Raw genomic sequence first — 25,519 nt, forward strand, 5'->3', positions numbered from 1 at the left:
GCAGGACCGGTCAGTACCGGGTGCTCCCCTCAGAGCCTGGGAAGCCGTCGCCCCTTCCCCGTGTGCCCTTGTCCTCGCACCCCTGACAGCGGGGGCCCCATCCAGCCCCATTTATTTTTCTCAGACGGATCTGGGCGTGGCTCTGGGGACATTTCCCAGTAATCCAGAGCTGGCTTTGTCAGGAAAAGCCACACTCAGGACCCCAAGTGTCGTCAGGCTGGCATGGGGCTGAGCTGGGCAGGGGATTGGGTGGAGGTGACACTAACCCTGGTTTGGCCACTCGTGTGTCCTGTAACAAACTCGCAGCCTCTGGGAGTCTGGGTGTCCTAATCCTCAGGAGGCATGCTCCGCCCTCCTCATGGGGACCACAGTAGGGCACATGAGGGAGGCTGGGGACCCCTGCAGACTCCTCCCACCCTGTCCTGAGGTCCATTTTTTTGAGGGGTGGTTCCCGGGGATTGAACTCAGGGGCCCTCGACCACTGAGCCCCATCCCCAGTCCTTTTTAAATTTTTGTTTAGAGACGGGGGCTCACTGAGTCTCACTTAGGGCTTTGCTAAGTTGCCGAGGCTGGCTTTGAGCTCGAGATCCTCCTACCTCAGCCTCCGCATCCACTGGGATGGCAGGCCCTGAGATCCAATTATGATTGTGTGACGTCCCGCTGGCGGAGCCGGGTTCTGCCTCTTGGTCTTGGAGGCTCCTCTGTTTTCCTGTGAGCCAACGTGGTGCCACGGGGCTACTCCCGCCTGCCCCGGGGTGCGGGGGGGGGGGGGGGGTGTGCCTGCTCAAGGGGCCCCGCGGCGGCAGCCCCTCCCCCAGTTTTGCCAGGGAGGCCCAGCGCTCGTCCCTGGCAGAACTTGGCTAAGCTTGCTTCCTAACCACTTTCTTCTGGCTAAAAACCAAAGCGGGCCTCAAACCGGCCAGCCAGGTGCTGGTTTCTGAAGGGCCTCGCGGACAGTGGAGTCGGGGTGCTGGAGCCCCTGGCCGGTGGGCGCCCAGGGAAGCCTGTGATGGGCGGGTGAATGACAGCCCTGGGTGGCTTGGGAATGAATGAACGAATGGATGAGTGGATGAGGGGATGGAAGGAAGGATGGATGGGGCCCAGGGGCCTCCCCTTTCCGCAGGCCCAGCCCTGCCCGCCCACCTGCCCGCCCACCAGGAGGCCCTGAAGTTCCAGACACGGGCGCCATCAAGCAGCAGGGAACAAAGGGGTTTGATGAGCACAGGCAGCGCCTCCTGCTGGGGAAGAGAAGGCGCGGGGCCTGGGACCAGCTCCAGAGGCCCGTCCTCCTCCCGGCCTCCAGTCCTCCTCCTGGCCTCCGCGGCCGGGCTCTGAAGGCAGCAGAGCGGCAGACACAGCTGCCGCCTGGCACCCTCCTCAGTGCCTTTAAAAACCGTGGGGCTCCCGGGCGAGGAAGGGTCTTGATGCTATTTGACCACAGACTCCCACCGGCCCAGGCCGCTGCGGTTCCCCTCCAGGCCCAGCGCATCTGCCTCCCTCCCAGCCCCCCCGGCTCCCAGGGCGCCGAGGGATCCGATGCCCACGCACGTCCTGGGCAGAGTGGGTCAGGGCCGCCTGGCACCTGGCATCTGGTGCATCAGGTTTCTGTCATGTACAGGGAGGTCAGAGGCGACAAGCAGGAAAACAGTGACGTCATGTGAATATATGGGCCATAGCAAAGGCCTGGGGCAGTGTCCCCGACCCTGGACTGTGACTGACAGCGTCCAGGACCTTTGTGGTCTTCCCCATGATACACACTGCGTGTGAAAAACAGGTGCCTCTGGGCCAGCGCGGTGGCACACTCCTGCCGTTTCAGTGGTTGGGGAGGCTGAGGCAGGAGGATCTCGAGCGAGTTCAAAGCCAGCCTCAGCAACTGAGACCCTGTCTCTAAATAAGATACCAAAGGGCTGGGGCTGGGGCTCAGTGGCTAAGCGTCCCCTGGGTTCGATCCCTGGTGCAAAACAAATAATCAAACAAAAAACCAGGTGCATGTGCCCAAAAGAGAGTTCTGTGGCCAGAATAGCTTGGGGGATACTGGGCTCGTCTGATGGTCCTCCTTCCCTCTCTGCCATCCATCCATGCTCCCGTCTGTCCATCTGTTCCCTTCTTTCATTTCCTCATTCCCTCCTTTCCTGCCTTCCATCCCTCAGTCCTCTCTCCCTCTCCCATCTGCCCACCTACCCACCCGTCTATTTGTCCATCTGTCCATCCATCATCATCCCTCCATCCCTCCATATTTCCACGGAAAGGGCTCTTCCTCCTTTGGCTCGCCCTCCCTTTCCTGCTTTCCTCCCTCCCTCCTTTCCACCCCTTCCTTCAGCTAATAATTATTCAGCCCCAGAAGTCACGCAGGTGGGGTACCTGCCGATACCTGCTCCCCTTCTGAGGAGGCATCATGGGAGAAGGAAGTGAGTCTCATGCAGTGACCATGGCCAGGGAGGTGGCCTGCGGGAGGACCCCCTAGGGAAGGTCTGGGGAGGACCCTTGTGGGTGGCATGTTCCCTCGGCCTCCTGCAGGAGGGTGGGGGTGGAGCCAGCTTGGCCTCCCAGGCTTGAAGACCCTGCAGATCTCCCGACTTGGGGACCTGTGGGAGCTTTCCGTGCCTGGCCAGGGGCGAACTTGCATTGTCCTCTCAAAGTCTTGTACTTTGACCATTTTGGGTAGAAGGAGAGAAGCTGGAGGGGAAAGAATACTTCACAGCCAAAATGTAGCTACAAAGATGTTCAGTGTAAAGTTATTTACATTCCTTTGAAAGAGGCAGAAACAACCTAGCCATCTAACAGGGGGGGATCGTTAAATAAAAGGTGGAGTAAATGGGAAGCCCAGAGTCAGGTGAAAACCATCTGGCAAAATATCGGAGGGCAATGGGCACATATTCTGTCTGTGATTTGTGATATTTTCTTAAAAGATTGATTATGAATTAAGAAACAAAAAAAAACCCTATTTATTTATTTTTGTTAACAAACAATAAACATTCACCCAAAGAAAGAACCTGAGAAATAAAGGCTGGCAAGTTCTCTTGGCTGTGTGAGGGGCAGGATGAACTTCTATCCCCCCCCCCTTTCTCCACATATCAGAGAGAAACTTGGCCTTTAGTTTTTTGGGATTAGCTGATTTCTCTCAGCATGACAGTTCCATCCATTTACCTGCAAATGCCATAATTCATTCTTCTTCATGGCTGAGTAATATTCCATTGTATATAGATACCATTATTGTTTTGAGACTCGACTGAGAGAGAATGAAAACATTTGTGAAAGTTCTAAGTGAGACAAGAGTTTGAACCCTAACCTCATTTACCTAGAAACAGTATTTGCATATAGAACTTGATGGCTATTCAATATGTAAGGTTCTAATCTTGAGCAAAATGTTCAATACTAGGTGAATTTCTAACGGGTGAACTCCTACTCATCTCACAAAGCCCAGCTCAAATTGCCCTTCTTCAGGAAAGTCTTCCTACCCAGCATGCCTGGAGCGAAGAGGTCTCCTTTCTTTTCCAAAGTGTTAATTCATTCTCAAATTGCAAAACTCACCAATGGATTCTATCTCTGCTGCACCAGCCTGGGTGTCGCCTGAGGCCTGAGGCCATGATGTTTAGCTCAGAATCCCCAGCTCCTTACACAGTGCTCAGTACATATTAGGTGCTCAATAATCGCTTGCTGGAAAGTGAATGAATGAATGACGTGCAAGCCAGCTTCCTTTATTCAGCGAGGACTTTTGAAAGCGCATGAAATTCCAAGCTATAAATTGATTTGTATTTTTAAATGCACTAGAGGGACTTGCTATTCAAGGGAACCCTGATGTAAGTCCTTTTTATAAAACGAAGACATCCTGAATAATGTGAATAATTGCTCCCTGCCACGTCTGTTTATAAATTGGGACTTTTAAGGATCAGGAAGGACCGGTGTATTTCTAAAAATAAATAAAATAAAACCTAATTTGACAAGCGTGTGAAGCACGCTCTGTGCCACACTGTGTGTAGGACGTGGTTGTGACGTCAGGGTGGCCCTGTCCGTGAGCACTGAAGCCCGGCTCTGCTCTTTGGTAAAGTTGACATAGGGGCCTGAGGACCAGCCTGGATCTGCTCTGTTAAAATCCTGCCTCCTAGGGGGGTGCAGTGGTGCGGGAGGCTGAGGCAGGAGGATCCTGGGTTCAAAGCCAGCCTCACCACAGCGAGGCCCTGAGCAACTCAATGAGACCCTGTCTCTAAATAAAAAACAAAATAGGGCTGGGGGTGTGGCTCAATGGTCAGTGCCCTAGGTTCAATCCCTGGTAGCCCCACATGAAAAAAAAAAAAAAAGAAAAAGAAAATCCTGTCTTCGCCTTGGTGCATCTGTGTGTCCCTGGACCACTTACTTGACCTTTCTGAACCTCAACTGCCACTTGTCTCAGCCAAGGAAGGTAAAATGAGCGATTGCTTGAGAAATTGCCTGACCCCAAACATACACACGTCTCCATTCGAAGGCAAGATGGAAAATGTCCTCGTGGGGCCCACATCCTGGGGACTTCTCAGCTGCTAGGGTCTTGGCGATCTGTGAGGCTTTGATCCTTCCTAAACCATGTGCCTCAGTTTCCCCATCTGCAGGATGAGGGCGAGGACACCCATAAGACATGTCAAATAGAGGATGGGGTCGAAATTCACCCCAGGTGCCAATCATGCCCTGGGAGGGTGCAGGGGGTGACACGTCATAGTAAATATTTGAGGTACTGTGTGGGTTTGGTACCGGGGATTGAACTCAGAGGCACCGGGCACTGAGCCCCACCCCAGCCCTGTTTTGCATTTTATTGAGAGACAGGGTCTCACTGAGCTGCTGAGGGCCTCGCTGTGGCTGAGGCTGGCTTTGAACTCACGATCCTCCTGCCTCAGCCTCCCCAGCCGCTGGGATGACAGGCGTGGGCCACCGTGCCCATTAGGACCACAGCTTTCTTGAAAGGACGTCACGTTCCAGGGCGAGAGGGAGCTTTTAGCTTTCCAACTGCTGCCCTCCAGCGAGCAGAGGGTTGGCGTGGGGGTGCTGGGGAAGGGGTACAGAAAACCAGAGGCAGATACAGGCTGTCACCTGCGGTGGGTTCTGTCACAGCAACTTCCCAAAGTGACCCTCCATGGACAACAAGCAGGAGAGTGTCACACGTGCAGTCTCTGTCCCCAGGCTGCTGGGGGCTCCCTGAGATGACCTTGCGCACCTGACCCAACCCTCCTTCCATCCGTCCAGTGAGGTCCATTCCCAGGGCCCACACCTGGCAGGGGCTGGGCACCCTCCCAGGGCGTGACTGGCGCCTGGGGCGAATCTCGACCCTGTCCTGTATTTGTCTGGGGCACACAGTGGCTTCCCGGGTGTCGGTTCACATCATCTGGCCGGAGCAGCCCTGGGGAAAGCACCTTATTATTCCCATTTCACAGACACCTAGACTGAGGCACAGGGTTCCGTCCCTGCCCCAGGCCACACAGCCCCAGGGTGGCGCTTCCTCACTGCCACACAGTGCTGGGTGGCTTCTCCTGATCAGAACCCCTTCCTCTCTCCCTCTCTCTCATTCCCCCGACTCCCCCCTAGGAGCTCTCCGTGTCGAGGGCCCCAGGGCTCACGATGGCTCTGACATAGAGAAAGAGGGGACAGGCCAGCTCAGCACCACCCACAGTGCCACCCCGACCAGGCAGGGCCGGGGGCCGGTGCCGGAGCCCGTGGCCAAACTGGGAAGGGCTGCCCTTGGCAGAAGCAGCTTGCAAGGGACCCAGACACTTGCCCGGGTCCCCGTGTAAGCAGGTCACTGAACAAGAGCTTCAGAAGAGAGAGAGAGAGGACGGGCCGGACCAGCTGCCATCTCCAGCTCCTTCATCCAACTCGGTTCAAAACCAACTCAACAACAGCTTTGGCGCCTGGCGAGGGCCTCACCGCAGATGCCAGCGCCGAGAGGCTCGAGCGACACACAAATGGATGGTGGCTTTAGGGTTTCTTTTAGGGGGGGAGCCATTCCCTGAGTTGCATCTCTTTTCCCTCAGACTCTTGGTCGCCGAAAGGGTTACAGTCCCCGGCAGAGCTTCCTCCCCCATCAGCACAAAGAACTAATATTAGCAGATTGGGGACCCTGTAAATATTCATGGTAATCTGTGACTTGGTGAGCATCGGATTCCACCCTCCCCAAAGCTGCACATTTATAACTTGTGAATTCATAAATATTTACGAATTCACACAATCAGCTCTGACAAATTATTTCATCTGACAGCTCTGCACAGACTCTGCCTGGTTCTGTGAAATTCTGATCAAATCTCGCGTAAACTTCCCGGGTGACAAGCAGAGACAGAACACGGCTCAGAGGACGCCATCAGATCCCCCGGATTCGAATGGGTCAGCAGCTGATTTCACAACACAACAACAAGCGGAGCCGGCGACCGTGTTCCGGGGCGGCCGCCAGATGTTCCCAACAACTGTACATGTATTTATAGTAACGCGTCTCAGAGAGTGTCAGAAACAGGTCCTCTTCAGGGGGAGGGACGTGAGCCTGCAGCGGGAAGAGACGGGCTGGCAGCAGGACGGGCGGGGTTGGAATCCAGGGGACCTCTGTTTCTTATTTCTTTTTTCTTTTTGGTACCAGGGACACTTAACAATTAGCCACATCCCCAGTCCTTCTTTTTTATTTTAATTTTGAGGCAAGGTCTTGATGAGTTGTTTAGGGCCCTGATAAGTTGCTGAGGCTGGCCTCTAACTTGTGATCCTCCTGCCTCAGCCTCCTGTGTGAGCCACGGTGCCCGGTGACCCCTGTGTGTTCTTTACAGCTTTCCAAACCTCTCTGAGCCTCAGTGTCTTAGTTTGAATTTGGGATAATAAAAGCAGTGATAGTTGCTGTGGTCAAGGTCCCCAGTCCAGGTTTCAGTGCCGTCCATCTTGGTTTTGGGGACACTATGGCCATACTGCTTCGAATGACCGCTGCTTCCAGCGTGATCAGGATTTTGGTGGTTTTGAAGTCCTCACAGGGGAGGGGCAGTTTTTATCATATTTCTACTTAAAGTCACTCGGGAGGGACGTTTCTTTGTGTGGTTTTAATCATTGTGTCCCCAGAAAAGCCACTGACCCCTGCACACCATCTCCAGTCACCCCAGGATCCACCTCCCACTGGGTCTGTTTGCAAAGGGCAAAAACAACCGCCCCTCCCCCATCCAGGGACGGACACCACCTGGTCAGGAGGGGTCTGCTCCCAGAGGAGGTGGAATGAGCATCCACCCTTGTGGATACCCCAAGCCACAGACGACGGCCCCTCTGGGTGATGGGAACAGGGTGCCGTCCGGGACTCCGTGCTGGTGGATGGACGGTGTCCAATTTATCACAAGGACCACCACTTGAGTTTTTTTCAATGCACACATGGGGCTCCGGGCAGGGTGGACTCAGGGCCAACCCCGACCAGGCTGTGTCATGGCTTAGAATACCCCAGCGGCCCGCAGCGCCCTGCCCTGCACTTCACTCTTATTATCTGAACAGTCCATGTTCCTACCCCAGGGACCTTGCACTGACGTTCCCTCTGCCTTGATGCCCTTCTTCCCTCCCAGGTCTGCACAGATCTGCCTCCTTCCCATGACCTGGGTCCTGTGGATGGCCATCTCCTCAAAAATCCCCTCCAAGCCTCTATCTCTAGTCATCCTCCTCCACCAATTCCATTTCTTTATCTTGCCCCCATTTAATTGTCTTCCTAGCACTTACTAAGGCAAGCAATCTATCCCCCCACCCCAGCCCTATTTTCCACCCTGTCCACAAAGGCAGAACCTTGGTTGTCTTAGCCACTGCCGGTTCGCTCCTGCTTAGAGTAGCAAGTGGCGTATATTAGGTACTCAATAAAGATTTGTGGGATAGAACAAATAAATGAAGGCAGCTGCAAATGAGATACACGCAGGAGTCAGAGATGGTGTGGACCAAGCCTGGGTTTCACCACCGGCTGGCTTTGTGATCTCCTGCAACCTGGACCCCAGGGAGCCTCATTTGAGAGAGAGAGAGAGAGACAGACAGACAGACAGACAGACATGTAGTAGTTGGATGCACCTTCTCTGTTCCATTGTGAAACTTCTAAGAACCTCACCTAGTACCAGCGTGGGGAGGGGCCATGGGGTGACCTGTGTAGTCAAAATTATTACTACCTAACGGATGGAGACCTAGATTTGGGTGTTCAGAGTGTAGGGGCTTAAGGATGGGGTTCATCTGAATACCCCCGACCTTCCCTCCCTCTGTCTGGGGGGAATCCTGGCCTATTTTGACAAAACATGCTTACAAATTAATAGGGGCTGTAGGTTCCCATAGATACAAAGGCGGTGGAGATTAAAGGTAGAGAGATGTCACTAGAGAAGACACCGATATTAGGATAGAGGGTAGGACAAGTGCTGAGTACCGGGGCACAGGCCTATAATCCTAGATGCTGAGGAGGCTGAGGCAGGAGGATCAAAAGTTTGAAGCCAGCCTCTACAATTTAGCAAGGCCCCGTGTCAAGATAAAATTAAAAGGTGCAGCTCAGTGGTCGAGCATTTACCTGGAATGGACAAGGCTCTGGGTTCAATCTTCAGCACAGCACATTTTTTGAAAAAAGGGGCAAAACTATAATTGAGCAGAAAGTTCTGCCGTCTATGTGAACTCTCCCAACTGCAGACAAAGGCCCGTGATCTCTTGTACCAGGTTTAAACATGTTTCAACACACGTGCTCAGGAGCGCAGACATGATTCCACACCCGTGGACTCTCCAAAGCCCCTCTTAGCCAAAATTAAAGGGGGAAAAAAGAAAGATTTGCCTCTTCCTAAACTTCTGCCACTTCTGCATCTGCTGAAATTTGACAAGGATTATCTCTTTTGTCTCTGTCTCCTTTATATTTCTCCCCCCTCCAACCCAGAAATGGCGTGAGAAGTGTTTCTGAGACTGCCAGCTGACAAGTGTACACACACCGTCCGGGCCGGGAAGCGCGTCGCGGTCGCTAACTTGTTACACAGGAGCTAGATTACAATCATAAATAAATGATTTGCTGTCGTCTTGCATTCAGACTCGTAGCTTTTAAAGTGTGCCTGTCATCGCGGAATCAGATTTAGTCAAATGCTGTGTAACTGCAAAATTATCCCATCCTTACCTTTTTATTCTCCTTATAATGGACAGTTAAATTGGATTTTCAAATTTGAAGTGCATATGTTTTTCAAATCCCCAGAGGCTGTCTATTTTTTCATTTCTAAAGCAACTCACTAATGTTTATCATTACCACACAGAAATATTACAATTCTTAAGGGGGAACCTTACAAACTCCGTGCAGGAGAAATGTGCTTTATCGTCTCAGAATGAAACCAATTTCTCAGCTGATTTGCAATTTATTTACATGTTAGCATTTGATTTCCGGCTGATTTATAACCCCACATGGTTGTGTCTCAAGGTTTATTTAGGAAGCAGACAGAGGGGGTGGGAAGGCTGAGCCGCGTGGCTCGGGACTCCTGCCTCCCTGGGCTGAGCCTGCCACTCCCAAGTCGGGTCCTGGTGGAGCGTCACCTTCAGAGAATCCAGCGCCCCTGTGTGTGGGCGTGGAGAGGCACCAGGGAGGACAACCTCTCCCAGGGAAGAGACCCCTGGCTCCTCTGAGCCAGCAGGGATCCGGCTGGAGAGGTGAGGTCGCTGGCTTGCATTTGGGCTCATTGATGTCACTCTAATGGCTGACGAAGCTTGCACACAGTAAGTGTTGGAATCGCCAGGGAGGAATCTGTTGGTCTTTATTGCTTCGCCTGACCCACCACGGATTCACCGATCCGTTCTCTCAGCCACCTCCCTCACTGTGCCTCTATCCTCCCAAGAATCCATTCTCCGTATTCCCCTCCTCCGAGCCACCCACTCACTCATGTACCCGTTTTCCCATCCACCTGTCCATCTATGAATCCACCTACCTGACTGCGCATCCAAACAGCAATCCATCCACCCATCCATCCATTCACTTCCCATCTACTAATTCATTCAGCAAACTACCCATCTGACCACCAACCCATCCATCCATCCGCCCGTCCACCCATTTTACCATCTGCCTACCTGCCTTTCCACCCACCAAGCCATCTCCTCATCCATCCATCCATCCATTCATCCATCTCCCCATAACCCACCCATCCATCCAACCATCCATCCAACCATCCATCCATCCATCCATCCATCCATCCATCCAACACATAGCAATATAAGCCTTTGGACCCAGTGCTAGAAACGACCAGGAAACAGAGCTGGCACTCATGCGGGGAGGGGGCCCACCAGGTCCATGGTGAAGCTCACGTTACTTAATGCATAAAACAGTGCTTTAAAAAGCCTCACTCGCCCCCAAATGCAGCCTGCATGTGGGACGTTTGGCTGGTTGGATCACAGGGACCCAGTCAGCCCACTGCCTCTAGTGGGGAACCACAGGCAAACTTAACCTCACCAGCCCTTAGACTCTTCGTCCATAAAAAGAGATAAGAAAAATCATAAGGGCTCTGTGGCAGGGACCTGGGGAGAACTGGGTGGGTGACCTGAGGATCTGACTAAGGCGGTCAAGGAAAGGTGGGGCGGGGCTGGAGCACGGTTGGGGGGGGGCAGGAAGGAGGCCCTCGGTTGCAACAGACCTCAAGGCTTTGAGTAGGAGCTCGTGTTCTGTCTTGGAGGGGACAGCAAGTCACAGGAAGGGTTCCATCAAGGCTCTGGCCCCATCCAATTGGCACCTTAGGAAGCTTGGCCACACAGAGGACAACGTGGTGGGGGGGGCAGAGGCTGGAGGAATAGCTGGGGAGGCCCGGGGGCGGGGCTTGGTGCCGGGCTGGAGAAGGGGCGGGCCCAGGAGGGGCTTTGGAGTGGGCAGCTGGGACCTGACCCCCAGTGGGAACGAAAGCCCAGAGATAAGGAAGGGCGCGCGGCATCTCCAGGAGCGCCCTGTCAGAGCAAGGTCCCTGAGACTGGATGGATCCCCGCACTTCGCCGGTGTTGCCCCTGCCAGGCAGAGCTCCTCGGAATGAATCTGCATACATTCATGCTGCAGGCGGCCAGCGCCAGCTCCCATCCAGCTGGATCCTCTGCCGAGCAGTCAGCAGCCCGGGGCTTCCTGGGGGAACTTGGACACGGCCTCTACCTCTCCACGCCTTGGACAGGGTCCCCCGGGTCTCCAAGTCTAGGACACTGAGAGGAGAAGGAGTTGACAGAGTCCCTTGATTTACAACTGTTACCTCAGTGAGGACAATTAGTGTTGCCAGGAACTGGAAACCCGACTCAAATTAGCATAAAAAGGAAGGGTCTCAAGGAACAGAAAAGTTGGAGCTTTCCCCTGTCTTCAGCAGCTCCATGATGTCACTCATTTCCTTTCATCCGTCGTCTCCCGGATGTCAGCCCGGTTCCCAAGTCTGGTCCCTTCAGGGCTGCCTGGGTTTCTGCGGGGCTCACCACCACCTGCTTTCCACCCAGCCTGGACTAAGGGGCGTGTCTTAATATGGGCACTGCCCCCAAAGACTCGAGACCCACTATGATTGGACAGATGGGTTCCCATATCCACCTCTAAACCAATCACTGTGGGCAGGGGGCGGGGATCTGCTAATAGACTCCTCCGGGTCCGGGCTCCAGTCTTCCATCATGGAAGCCAGCGCCTCCGCGGACACTCACCAGGGCTTTCTATTCTCTCTGTTCCCAACAAAAGGGGAAATACCTTCAAAACCAGGCATGGCCCAGGAAAAACGTCCTGACTCTCCACAAAAAGTGCATGGGAAAAGCCAAGCCATAATTAGTACTTGACTCAGCAGCTTTCAAGGGCCAAGGGTCAAGGAGGAAGTCAAGATGATTGGCATCCTCCCAGCACTCTGGTGTCTTGTGGTGTCCACTTAGGGGCCCAGACCAGACCACCTGGGACCCTTACTGGCCACAAGCATCAGCCGTCCTATGTGGGAGACTAGAAGCTGCAGTGGGAGCATCCAGGGCTTACAGGAGAGAGAGTTGGTTGTTTTAGACAGGATGGGTCAGGTTAGGCTTCAGTAACAAAAACTCCCCACATCTTAGTGATCTAGCAAAGCCAATACTTGTTTTTTGTCCTCACAAATTTCATGGTGAGTTTGGGTGACTCCAGGGAACCTGTCCTTTGCCCTTTAAATCAATAGTATGGAGGACTTCAGTCTTACACACAGCTCCTCTTTGGCAGGGAAAGGAAGAGATTGTGCCTTGGCTACCCAGAAGTGGCCTGCAACCCATCTGCTCATGAGACCATGCTGGACTTCAAGTAATCCTCCCTCGGTCCCTGGAGAAGAGGTAAATTGGACACACCGGGATGCAGTAATGTTATCTGCCTCCAGAGAGGGAAGCTCTTGACCTCTGGCTCAGAGCTACTTGCTGTGTGTCTCACATTCACCCCGGATGTGAGAAGATGGAAAGGCTCTTGTGAGCTGCTCTCTGCTGGAGCTTGGGATCAGGGAGGAACTGTCTTCTAGCTGTTCACATTCAACTTGGGAAAGGAGAGGAGGGAAAGAAAAGTAATTTTAGAACATGCTCCCCCGGATTATTGGGAGGAAAAAAAGGAGCTTATAAGAGACAGGAAGTACCCGCCCTCCTTGGTGTGCTGCCTGGCGGGAATGTGGGTCCTGTAGGAACAAGCTATGCTGGCCAGTCTACAGGTGAAGCCACTGAGGCTGCTGGCCTAGGATGATTCTCTCAAGGTCACCCCAAGACGGCAGCCTAGAGATTGGCTGGCTGCAGAGTCCTCTGTGGGTGATATTACCCTTGACCTCATTCATGATCCACCGTCACGAGAATCCTCCCTCTCTTGCATGTCTCAGTCAAACTCTGTCACAGGTTTCCTTACCAGCTCTGCACCAGGTCCAGGACCAACACTGCCAGCTGCTGCCCCTGTGGGCCCTAGGTGAGGTTCCCTGACACCCGCCAGCCCCTTTATCCATGCTCGGATTTTGCATCACATGAAGATCTGTGACTCCGGAGCCCCTCCTGTGGGGCCAAATTCTGATGGTCGTCTAGGTCATTTCAAGGTGACCGAGGATAGGCTGTCCCATTTTGCCATGAAGACCTTCTTGGGAGCCAGCTGTACTAAGATGTCAACATTTTAAGATTATCTCGCCTATATTTCCAAGACTCTACCACTTCTCAGCTCTAGGGGTCTGGTTTGAACTTCTCAGGCTGCATGTTCTAGAACAGTGCTTACCAACATGGGGGTGTGGTGGCCACTGGATTCACGTGGCTGTGGAGTGTTGAATGTGGAGAGTGGAAAGGAGGAATTGAATTTTAATTTTAGATTATTGTAATTAGTTTGAATTGAAGACTTCTGTGTTCTAGAGCTACCGGAACTTAAGAGTCTCTTACTCCAACTTCTCATGGTGGTTTGGATATTCCTTGCTGAAGGGACCCTGATGAAGAATTCTCAGCAACACTTCAGCCCAAGGTTGGGTCACTAGATCTGGAAATCAAACAAAGAGACAAGAATCTCCTGTGGATCAGTCAGGGTAGGCAAAGTTACGCTGCGGTAACAAGCAACCCCCAATCTGGGGCTTGAAACCACAAAGGTTTGCTTCTTGCCAATGCTCATATTCATTACCAACAGGCTAGAAGTTCTCTGCTCGTCATGGTCACTTGGGGACCCAGAATGATGGACCGTCACCCTTTCAAAAGTCTCTGGTCACGGTGCAAAAGAGAGAAGAGGGCTGTGCAGGACCTTGTGGTGGTGATCTAACCAGGATGGACACACACTGATTCCGCACACAACTCCTGAGCCAGGATGATTCTCCCGTCCTTATGGGACACAGGAAGTGCAGCCTGGCATGTCTTGGGATGGAGGAAACCAGGAGTATTTGGTTATCCTTGTTAATGGTTACATGGTATCAAAGTCTAAAAGCTGGGATAAAAGTGGACAGGGGTTCCCAGCCTTGGGGGTATGGAGGAGATGAAAGGTCCTAGACTTGGAGGGGGGCAGATCCAGCCCTGGGTTGGCTGCATGCTCCTGCCCTGGGTTGCTCAGGCTTATTCTTTGAGGAGTAATGCCAGATTTAACCTTGAAAGGTTATTACACAAACAGAAGAATGCCTGGCTGTGTGTCCTTGTGTTTGTGTTGTGGATGGAGATACTCCTACATGTACACTCCTACACATTCAGTCACCTCTTCTTCCTGCCTGGAGAACATTTATGGGGGGGGTAAGAAATAGTGTTTTTAAATTTTAAAACAAAAGAATACTATATATTTTAGCCTGATTAACATGTGGGATGGCCATGTGATAATTTCTTTCTAGTAACTTGTAAGTGGAAATTGTTGAGTGAATTTTGCAGAAAAAGCTTTCTTACACACGAGGCAATCGAGCTCTCCCTTTCCTCCAGTCTGGAAGGTAGATGTGACAGTTGTGGTGCTGCAGTCATTTTGAGAACATTGGGATGCAGATCACACTTTATTATTTTGTAATTAGTTAATTCATTAATTTTGGCACCAGGATTGAACCCAGGGGTGCTTCACTGCCAAACCACATTCCCATCCTTTTTATTTTTTATTTTGAGACGGGGTCTCCATAAGTTGATGAGGGTGTTGCTAAGTTGCTGAGGCTGGTTTTGAACATGCAATCCTCTTGCCTTCTCAGTTGCTGAGATTATTCATGTGCACCACTGAGCCTGGACACCTTAAAGAGTCTCATAATGTCTAAAAAGAACCTGGGTCCCTGATGACATCAGGCAGCTGCCAACCTTCTGAATTTTCTTTTTTGTTACATGAAAGAAAAGCAATTTCCTATATTGTTTTTTCTAAATATTTTTTTAGTTGTAGTTGGACACAATACTTTTATTTTATTTATTGTTATGTGGTGCTGAGGATCAAACCCAGGGCCTGGCACAGGCTAGGAGAGTGCTCTACCGCTGAGCCACAACCCCAGCCCCTCTTATATTCTTTAAATGATTTGCACTTGGATATTTGGTTGCGTGCATCCAATCCCTGCTTAATATAAGATTGCAGAAATTGATTGCTTCATTGTGAGCCAAGAAGCAGCTCTCTTAAAGGGGTGACAGGCAAATATGAGATTTGAACTGTGTGGACCTGAGTCCTCATTCTGCTGTCTGCCAGCTGTGTGACCTGGGGCAAGATTCTCTGCCTCTCTGAGCTTCAGTTGCCTCCTTTGTCAACTGGAGATGGTCATGAACCTCCCAAGGGGCATTTATATGACTTCAGTGAGACACATAACATGTGCTCAATAAACACCGCACCTTCGCTCTCCCAGGGGCTGTTCCCAGGACTCCACCCCTCACACCTCAGGGTGGGAGGTGCTCATCATTCCCAGTTTACAGGTGAGGAGACTGAACAATGAAGGAGATGCTGAATAATGACGGGGATGCCACCGGGGATGAGTCACCTGGTGCCAACCGGTCCCCAAACACTAGCCACCTTGCACACCACCCCCACTTCCCCACCTTGTGAGACACCCCGACTTCCTCACCGTCCCTGTTCTCCAGGTGGGGAGGACAGGACTCAGAGACGTGGTGCCCTCGTTCACAGCCGCGAGACCGTGGGTGGCTAGTACCATGGTGAGCCTGTGCCACCCCGCCCCGCCCCACAGTGTCTTCCCTTCAAGCCTCCTGTCTGGGGGAAGGAGGTCACAGAGCTTGAAGACACGGCAAAGTGGACTCATTGTCCAGACGCCCAGGTTCAAGGAAAAAGCAATCGAAGGCTCCCGAAGGAAACAAACACCCTCCCAACCATGGACCTGGACCCCCTGGTGGGCAGACCCCTGCATCCATCCAGAAAACGCCGGAGCCAGAGCGGTGCCACACCTGAATCCCAGTGGCTGGGGAGGCCGAGGCAGGAGGATCGCAGGTTCAACGCCAGCCTCAACAATTCAGCAAGACTGTAAGCAAATGAGTGAGACCCTGTCTTAAAAAAAAAAGTTGGGGGACAAAATGGAGGACAAACAAAGACAATGGCTGCGAAGCTTGTATCCAGAATATTCCTCAAGGGCTTGTGGGTCAGAGGCCTGGTCCCCGCCTGGTACTGTGGGTGTGGTGGCACCCTCAGGAGGTGGTACCTCATGGGAGGTTTAGGTCACTGAGGGCTGCCCTGGAAGGGGGCTCTGGGACCCCGGGCTCTTCCTCCTTCTGTTTTCCAGATCCCAGCCAGGAAGCCGGCCTGCTCCATCAAACCTCCCCCAGGAGCCTGGGAGCAGGGGGCCCACCCAGTAGCCACCAGAGATTCCCAAACTGTGAGCCAAAGTGGACCTTTTCTCTTTACACCTCGATCACCTCAGGAAATGGTACGGTCATGGAAAGCTGCCACATGCCACATGCAGGACAGAAACGAGACTGTCCCTAAGGGCAGGGTGCCTGTGCTTGATTCTAAATTAGTTTCTTTTCTTTCTTCTTTCCTCCTTCCCTCCCTCCCTCCCTTCCTTCCTTTCTTATTTTTTTTTTAAGCAGGGATTGAACCCAGGGCCTCTTAACCACAGACCCTCATCCCCAGCCCTTTATATTTTTTACTCTGAGTCAAGATCTTGCTATGTTCCCCAGGCCCTCGCTAAGTTGCTGAGGCTGGCCTCCAACTTGCGATCCTCCTGCCTCAGCCTCTGGACCTCTGGGATTTGGGGCTGTACCACTGCACCCAGCTCTAAATTTCTACCCAGGTACTTGAGTCCCCGGCACCTGGTGGGTGCTTAGTGAGTGTCTGTGAGGTAAACACGAGCTGAGCGTGGTCGTGACCCTTGGCTGAGCACCTACGAGGTGCCAGTCACCGTGTTCCTCAGGGGTCGTTGATTCCTGACAGCAACCTGTGAAGTAGCAATAGTATTTCATTATCCCCATTTCTCAGGTGAGGAGACTGACGCTCAGGGTGGTTAATGAGCCTCCTACACTCGCCCAGCTAGAGAGCGGCAGGGCCAGGATTTGAACCCAGGAAAGCCAGATCTCAGAGCTGGCGTCTCCATGCTCAGTGCTCCCGTTGCCTCCTCTCCACAAAAGGACACAGGAACAGGAAGGGGACGGGCCACTGTCGTGGATGACACTGCTCCAGAGGGTGTCTAAACTGGGGGAGCAGAGACCGCTCTCCAGACCAGCTGGGCTGTCCTAATTGTGGGCTGCAGACACTTGTCCCAAGCCTGGGGCTAAAACTCCCTCCCCTTGGTTTTCCCAGAGGCCTGGGGACATCTGAAATCAGGGTCACTGGGCCACAGTGGGGTGTCGCACATTCCCTCCTGAGGACCTGAAGAGGTGTCTCTGTCTGGCCTCTGCTGGTCTCTGCTGGCCTCTGGTGTCTGCTGACATCCTCCGCTTGTGGCTGCACCCCTCCTGTCTCTGCCCTGTCTCTGGCCTTGGTGGCCCGAGCCTCCCTCTGCCTCATCACAGACCTCTCCCCTCGCACGACCCTGAACTCACCCCGACCTGCCAAGGCCTTGCGCCCTCCAGCAACGTTGCGGCTTCTAGAGAGGAGACCCGGGCGTCTCTGGGCATCGCAGCTCCCATCCTGAGTTGGCGGGGCAGAGGCTGGGAGGGGGCCATTTGCCCTGCAGGGGCTGCAGAGGGATGGCTCCTGGAGGTCCCCAGGCCGAGCTGGCCTTCCGCCTGGGTGGGTGTTAGCCTGGGAGAGGCGGAGGGTGGGGCGAGGTGCCCAGCACAGGTGTACCCCGTCTCAGCGGATCCGCCCAGCTACTCGCTGAAGGGACACAGCTACACCCACGTCCCAGATGTCAAAACCCAGGCCTCAGCCTTTGGGGGAACCTGCGGAGATCACAGAGCTACTGAGACTCCTGCTGGGGTCTCTCCTCCTTCCTCCAACCCAGAATTCTTGATTTTTGGAGGTGGGGGTGGGGTACTGGGGATTGAACTCAGGGGCCCTCTACCACTGAGCCCCATCCCCAGCCCTGTTTTGTGTTTTATTTAGAGACAGGGTCTCACTGAGTTGCTCAGGGCCTCGCTCTTGCTGAGGCTGGTTTTGAACTCACGATCCTCCTGCCTCAGCCTCCCGAGTCCCTGGGATGAGAGGCGGGTGCCACCGCGCAGGCTCAGGAGCTTTGTCAGTGTGCAGTCGGAATCCATTCGCTCTGGCATCCTTCCTTCCTGCCTTAGAGGTTCCCTGTCCTCCCACCTGGGGCAGAGGAGGGCTCATCTCTCCTGTTCCAGTGACAACTCCCACTGCTTCCTAGTGGCGGCTGGGTTGAGGTTGAGTGCTCTGGGATGGATTAGTAATGTCTGCCTTGGGCACCGGCTGTGGCCTCAGGCGTGGATGGCTGGTGGTGGCTTCCCAGTTCAGGCCTAGTGACTTGGAGAAAGAATCCCATTTATCTCTGCGCTTTCAGGACAAAATCTTGCATCCCCAAGCACCCTTCATGAGGCTGTCAAGTCGTTTTCTAAAGCAAGGTGGCTTGTTTACCAATTGGGAGTCACACAAGGACACCCTTGCATCCCATCTGGGCCCTGATTTTGCAAGGTCCCTCGGTGTCATCTAGCCTCATGTCGCCTCTCCAGCCCCCCTTCCTCCTGGGACCAGTTCTGAGCCTTCTCTATGCAAAGCGCCCACCGCATCCCGCGGAGCTGGACTCAAGGCCCTTGGAGGCGCAGAGAGCGGCTGTCCCATCTGAAGGTGGCCTGTCACCTGGAATGGGAAGCAGAGGCACGAACCCGACAGGAAAATATCCCTCCCCGCCCCCCCCCCCCCAGTCTTTGCGGTTTCCCGGGGGCGGGGCGTCGCCTGCGGCTGGGGACGTGCACGTCGGGTGGACCCCGCGCCCCAGCCCCCAGGCGCGCGCTGCCGGGGAAGGAATCTAACGAGACATTAATAGATAAATAAAAATAGCTCCCGAGGAGCTGAGGAGTCACGGAACAAAATGATTTCTTTCTGGGCTCGTAAACTCATGAATAATCAAATCGCACCGTCCCCAAATGAGCTCTTGTCAGCCTCCTCCCGATTTCCTCCCGGAAGGTCACCTCGGAGCTCCCAGCCTGGTGGCTCTGCCCTCGTGTTCATCCTCCCCCCTCCCAGGACCCCCTCCCCCTTGGAGGGAGAATTAATTCCCCAGCGCCATGGAAACGTGCAGAAAATGCGAATGGGAGGCTGGGCAGCCTCGTGCAGGAGGCCGGGGAGGCAGCGCCGTCAAACATGGGGGGGGCGGGGGGGCTCGGCCGAGGCTTTGTGAGCTGAACCAGAGCCCTGGCTCCGGGCTGCTTTGGTGTCACATTTTAACCTACCAGATGCCTCGAGAAGCAAGAGGATCGTATCTGCCTCCTTTTCTTTCTTCCTTCATAATAAAAAAAAAAAAAAAAAAAGGAAAGAAAAAATTATTTTTTTATTTTCCCTCCTGTGTTAAGGGAGAAAACAGTGACAGGGACAAGTGACAGCTCGCTAATTATTCCCTTACTGCCACTACTGTTCTGGCTTTGGACGCATTGCTCATTTCTTCCCGTCTTCGCACTGAATAATGCATGGTCCCTATCTGTATTCAGGCGGCACCTCGGGGACCGCAGCCTAACTAGCTGATAACTGATTCGGTTTGTAAGCAGGGCCGCTGGGAGCCCAGGGGAGAGGTGGCCAGGAACAAATCTAACACCTCTCCTCAGCCCTCCGCAACATCAAGGAGAGGGGAGGGGGGCGGCTGAGGCAGGGTCCTGGGAGGGCGCTTGACCCCAGCTAAAGAGGGCCACCTGACGATGGGGGGCAGGGGGTGACAGCTATGAGAAGGGGAGTAATCATCATAACAGAAACAGTGGATTGGCTTTCCACAGTCCCACATCAATTAGGGACAGACAGGGAAACCTTCTGAAAAATGCCTCTATTCTGCTGCGCCCTTGGGTGAGCCCATTAGGCTACCCTTACGCAAACTGAGATGGCTGGGGTGTTGCTAAGTGATGCCATCTCCTGGGACTCGGTCGTGTAGGTGGCCTGTCAATTGTTGTTATGTGGCACATGGCTGTTGCACGTACCTAGCTTGTACTAAACTCATGGCACGCACCATCACTTGTGATCCTTACAGGAAGATCTGATGGCAACACACTGGCAGACGTAACAGCTAGCTATTACTATGTTAATGCTGCGTAACAAATGGGCTCTGGTCTTCACTATGGACAATAGCGCTTATTGATTTTTCTGGCTCAGGGGTCTGCAGGGAGGTCAGTCTTATGCTGATTTTGGCTGAGCTCATCTGGGCTCAGCTGCAGGCTGCAGGTGTGTGAGGGTCAGGTGTGCTCTCACAGTCTCATTCCAGGGCCCAGGTGGCAAGGACAGGGCTAGCTCACTGCAGAAGTGCAAGCCTATTTCTGGCCTCCAACAGCATGGTCTCTGTTAATACCCCATTGGCCAGAGCAAATCACATGGCCAACTCCTGCATCAAGGGCTGGGGTAGTGAGTTCCACCCACCATTAGCCGGAGCCAGCTTGTGGGCACACCCTGCTGATGGGAGATGACTTAGCCACTGAGAAGGAGTCATAGAGCAGTCCCAAGGGACTTAGCACCTCTCACTCACTGCCCGGAGCAAATACTTTTCAAGAAACACTCATTTCTTTGGTCTCCAGATTGTGCTCTTCATTAAATGATGCCAAGAGTCTAGAATAATCCAGTGATGATAATATTCAATATGGCAAATCCTTACCCAGAGTCTGCAGCACCAAGTTTGATTCTATGTGCTTCCCATGCATCAACTTGCCTTCTCTTTTTAATAACTTGGGAAGGCAGATACTATCACTATCCCTGTTTACAGATGAAAAAAAAAAAAAAAACAGGCACAGAGAGGGAAGGGCATTTGCCTGAGGCCACACAGCTACACAGAGGATGAGCCAGGAATTGAACTCAGGCTGCTCCAGAGAGCAGGCTTTTATTCCCTAAAGGCGAAACTAGACCATAATGCAGAAGTTCGAATGATGGATGGAGATGGAGGTTTGAGATGCCCAGTGCAGTTGGCCTTGAGAAATATACCCGGCAGGGTCAGGCTAGTTCCTGGGCTGGGCTGTCCCGCCTTTGAGTTCTGGACATTCCTGAGAAGAAGTCCCCCCTCCCAGTCCCACCCTGAGGTCAGAGCTCCCTGGCTCTCTCTCTCCAGTTCTACCTGAGCTGTCACCACCAACATTCTGGTCCCCGACCACGAGTGACACATTCAGGAACCTGCTGGTGGAACTGCAGCCTTCTCCCAACAGGCAGGTGGGAGACTTCTCTGGGAAGCACAGGCCACTGGGCCTATGCATGGCTTCCCTGCTCCATGGGGCCGGACCTCCACCATGATCCTCTCCCCTCCCTTCCTGGTAAGATCTGGTGGAGGCAGCAAGAGCCACAACACCAGCTCTTTAGACAAAGGAACAAGACCTGGTCAATGTTCCCCTGTTTTGAGGCCTGATGATCCACCATGGGGTCCACATGGAGACCCTTACCCAGAGAGAACAGGTGCAGCCCCAAAGTCATGCTGTGAGGAGGGGTGCACAGCAGTGCATTTCTGGAGTCTTGAACTGTCTGGCACATAGTAGGTGCTCAGTGACTCCTTACCAAGGGAGCAGGTGGGTGAGTGCCTGAACGAATCCTTCCCACGTCATTCGTTATAGATGAGGCCCAGGCAGTGTAATGTTCTTCCTATAGGACGCCTGTTAATTGAGCACCTACTATGTGTCAGGAGCTCTTCTAAGACCTCTGCCATTTTGGTCCCACGAACACTGAGTAGGATGTCACGGGGTGCCAGAGGAAGCAGGATGGGGAGAAGAGGACACCCGCCCGCTGTGCAGAGGGCTCTGGGCCCAACACTGTTGAAATTGGATCTCCAGGTGAGTCCCCGGCTCCTGGTGAACTGGGCTCCGTGACGCTCCTGATACCCAGATTACAGATGAGGGGCTGAGGCTCTGGTAGGAGAGGTGCCTTGGCAGGTCACCCTGCGGGAAAGCCTGAGGCCGGCCCCAAGTGCCCGCCTGTGGTTGGTGTCTGAGCTGGGAAGTGACGGGCCCGAGGCCAGGAGGGTGGTGGCGGGTCAAAGAGGCTGGACACTGAGACCAGGAAGGGGGCTCTGGGTCCCCACAGCTGTCCCCTGGCCGGGTGTGCATCTGCATCTAACCACCCAGCGCCGTCTGCTGGGGTGACATCGGCTCCCTGTCAGGAGCCGCATGTCACAGCAGCCGCGGGGGCGGCAGGCAGGCGTTGGCAGGTGCCTTAAAATAGCAGCGCAGCGTCCCCGCGGCTGCAGGAGCTGTTCTCCCAGCAGACTCCAGGAAGGTCCCCAGCCCCACCGCGGCCCCTCTGCAAGGAGATGGAGGAGGCAGGCACCTCCCCTGCTCCAGGGTCTGAGGATCACCAGCCAGACTCCGAGTTCCAGAACCTTCCTGAGCAGCTCCTCCCATCTGTGCCCTTCGCCCTCCCTCCTCAGGACACGTTCGCTTATTGGAGCGTGGATCCACTGATGTCCCCTCTACCTTTGCCCTGGCTGATCTGCCTGCCTGGAGGCTCCCCCAGAAGACACATGGCATGCAGTAGGTGCTCAATGTATATCAAACGCATCCCCGTGTAGATGCTGACATCTCACTGTCCTTCAAGCTCAGCGCAGGGGTCAGTGCCTCCAGGGCGACCCTGAGATCCCGCCTGGAGCAGGGACGCTGCCTTCCTCTAGGGGGCGCCGCCGAGCTCGGATCAGATGGACGCGTCGCCCCGCCCCGCCCCTCTTCCTCAGGGACCTTCTGGAGCAGGGGAGCGGTAATTGCCAGCAGGCCCACGCTCCTGGCTGCGCCCAGGGCAGACATGGCTAAGCAATCACAGCTCACTTTCTCTGCAAGTTCTGTAGACCCGGCAGCCAGGAGCGATGGGTTGGAGCAGGCAGGAGGATGTCTGAGCCACAGGTTTCGGACAAATGGCCTCCAGAAGCTCTTTGGTGGCTGCCTGGACCGTGGAATGGGAGGCTCTTCAGGGCGTGGCTCTGACCCTCCTGGTCTGCGGAACCCGAGGCGCTAAAATCCGTGAAGGGCAGGAACCTGGGGAGACGGGAGGCTGCCCCAGAGCTCCCCTGGGCGCAGCTCCCAGGTCCTATCCCGTGGTCTCCGGGGAGCCCAGAGCCTGGAATCCCAAACCATAGGCTCCTGCAGGTGCTTTCCAAAGTAAAAGTCCCAATGCCCGACTGCGCAGCCGCCAGGATCCAGGCTACAAGACCCAGAGCAGCCAGAGAATGGGGAGAGGGAGGCAGAGAGTGGAGGCTTAGCAGGAACCTCACCTCCTGAGCCTCGGCACCCTCATCCGTAAGAGGGGTAGGCGCATCTGGAGGAGCCGGCGGCAGGCAGCTGTGTGGCGACGTTGGGGAGTCCCCAGGGTGGCTGACACACGGCAGACACGATGTTAACATGATGTCCGCATCATGCTTTTTATGGGAACCTCCCGGGGAGGCATGAAGCCTCGCGTCCCTACCCCTGGGCCTCCTGTCCCTGGGAGGCGGTCTCCAGAAGAGGAGAGGGCCCTTCCCTGGGCACACCACTCCATCATCTCTGTGGTCCCATCTCACAGACTGGGAAACTGAGACCCAAGAAACAATGCCACCAGCAGGTCTCGTGCAGTAACAATTGTGGGGATTTGAATCCAACATCTGTGGAGTCCTTGCCCATGGTATCTGCATGGGACTGTCCCATTTTGTTGGAAATCTTCACCTGGATGGCTCTCCCTCACTCATCTGCTATCATCAGTTTCATGCTCTGGAGACGTTCACAGTCAGTTGTGGAAATGGGTCTGGCAGATGGTTCAATTACTTCAGTATCATGGGAAGAGCCTTTGAGCTGATCTGAGGGGAAGACTTCACAGAAGGGCTATGTTGTCTGGGTGTTGCAGTGTGAATGGAGTTCACTAGGTGGCTAAATGGAGGAAGGGAGGGCCAGACACAATCTACAGGTGGATGTGATGCTGTACATTGGTCACTTTCTGTATTCCTTGCCTTTTCCGGTGAAGAAGATGGCAGGGAGGGCCTTTTAGGCAACCAGATCAGCAGCGGCAAAGGTCTAAGGCAGGCGGGTTCAGCCAGACCCTGAAGATCCTTCCAGAGCATTTGAGCTTTTCCCTGCCGGCAGGGGAGTCAGGGGGCTGTGGTCTAGTTTATTGGTTCACACGTGGATTCTACTTCCCCTTGTCCTCAGTGTCATGACCCCCGGCTGCTCTTGTCCAGGCCAAAGCAGAACCTGAGATGGACAAAGATAAGCACAGACCTTTCAGCACAAGCTCCCCTGGAGAGAGCCTAACTTCCCTCTAGGACCTTAAGCCATGGAGTCACAGGAGCACAGGAACCCACAATGAAGACCTCATGGCCCTGTGATTCTGAGACCTGCATGCGGCACCATTCATTCAGTCATTTACTTAACAAGGTCAAAGAGCCCCCAGCCAATAGTGTATCAGTTAGTTATGGCTGCAAAACAAACATCCCCAAACTCAGTGGCTTCCATTGAAAGTAACTTACTGGCCTGCTGTTTTCTGGGACTTGGAACATAGTAGTGGACTCTGGGCTGGACTGGGCCTGTCCAGGGCTAGACTCCCATTCCATGTGCCTGTCCTCCTCCTCTTGGTCATGGAGGAAATGTGCTTACAAGAACTCACAGGATCTGTGAACCAGATCTGCTGGGGTCACTCTGATGGCAATGGTCCTCACCCTGACTCAGGTCGGTAGGATCAGGAGCACCCAGACATGGCCACATCTGTGGTGGCCAAAGTCCTCATGTGGATGGCAGAAGGTGGGTCCGCCTTGTCTCACGGCCAGCGTCCCCTCTCAGTCCACGTCACTCAGACACCCACCTGAGAGCCTCCTTCCCCGGGCAGCCCGGCCAGCTTCCGGAATGAGGGAGGGAGTCCCCCTCTGTGCTCAGTGGCAACCCCCTTGGGGAGGGGAAGCAGACAGCAGAACCGTGCTATTTACAAGCTTTCAAATGGGTTATTGAATCATAAAGTGGAATCACAGGCTGTAACCAAATCAGCAAGGACCAGATTCAATAAATGCGGAGGGGGACCACATCCCGCAGAAGCTTGTTAAAGGCGTCTCCTCGGCCGCCGTTTCTTAACATCTCATTGTTTCTGGTGAATAAACCCCGCGCATCTGGTTAGTGGCTGCAGCTATTAATCCCATATGTGGTTTATGGGGGAGGAAAAGCCATCAGTAGGTGCCACTGAGACCTAAGGAGGGCTCCATGGGTGCTTCCTCCCCCTGGTTGAGCAGCCAGGCTGAGGCTCTGTCCCTGGCCACCAACGCCATAGCTGAGCCGCCAATGCCTGGAAGTGAAACCAATGGCAGGCGCCTGGCCCCTAGAGAGGCCTGGGAGATGTCCCTGGGGAGTCTCTGCCAAGGAGGCCCTGGGGGCATCTGTCCCGGGGCTTTTCCTGCCACTTGTCTCACATCTGTCTCCTCCTCCCTGCCCACCACCCACCGTCCCTCACCTGGACCCCCATCAGTGGCTTCTCAACACTTCCGCCCCTCCCTCTGGGCTGGGCCCTCCCTATGGACTCCGCCCCTCCTTCCTGGCTCCGCCCCTCCATCCGGGCTCCACCCCTCCCTTTGGGCTCCACCCCTCCATCCTGCCTCTGCCTTTCCCTCCTGACCCCGCCCCTCCCTCCTGACCCCGCCCCCCCACTGCACAC

Source organism: Marmota flaviventris, chromosome 1, assembly GCF_047511675.1.
Source record: "Marmota flaviventris isolate mMarFla1 chromosome 1, mMarFla1.hap1, whole genome shotgun sequence".
In the NCBI taxonomy this organism is placed as follows: Eukaryota; Metazoa; Chordata; class Mammalia; order Rodentia; family Sciuridae; genus Marmota; species Marmota flaviventris.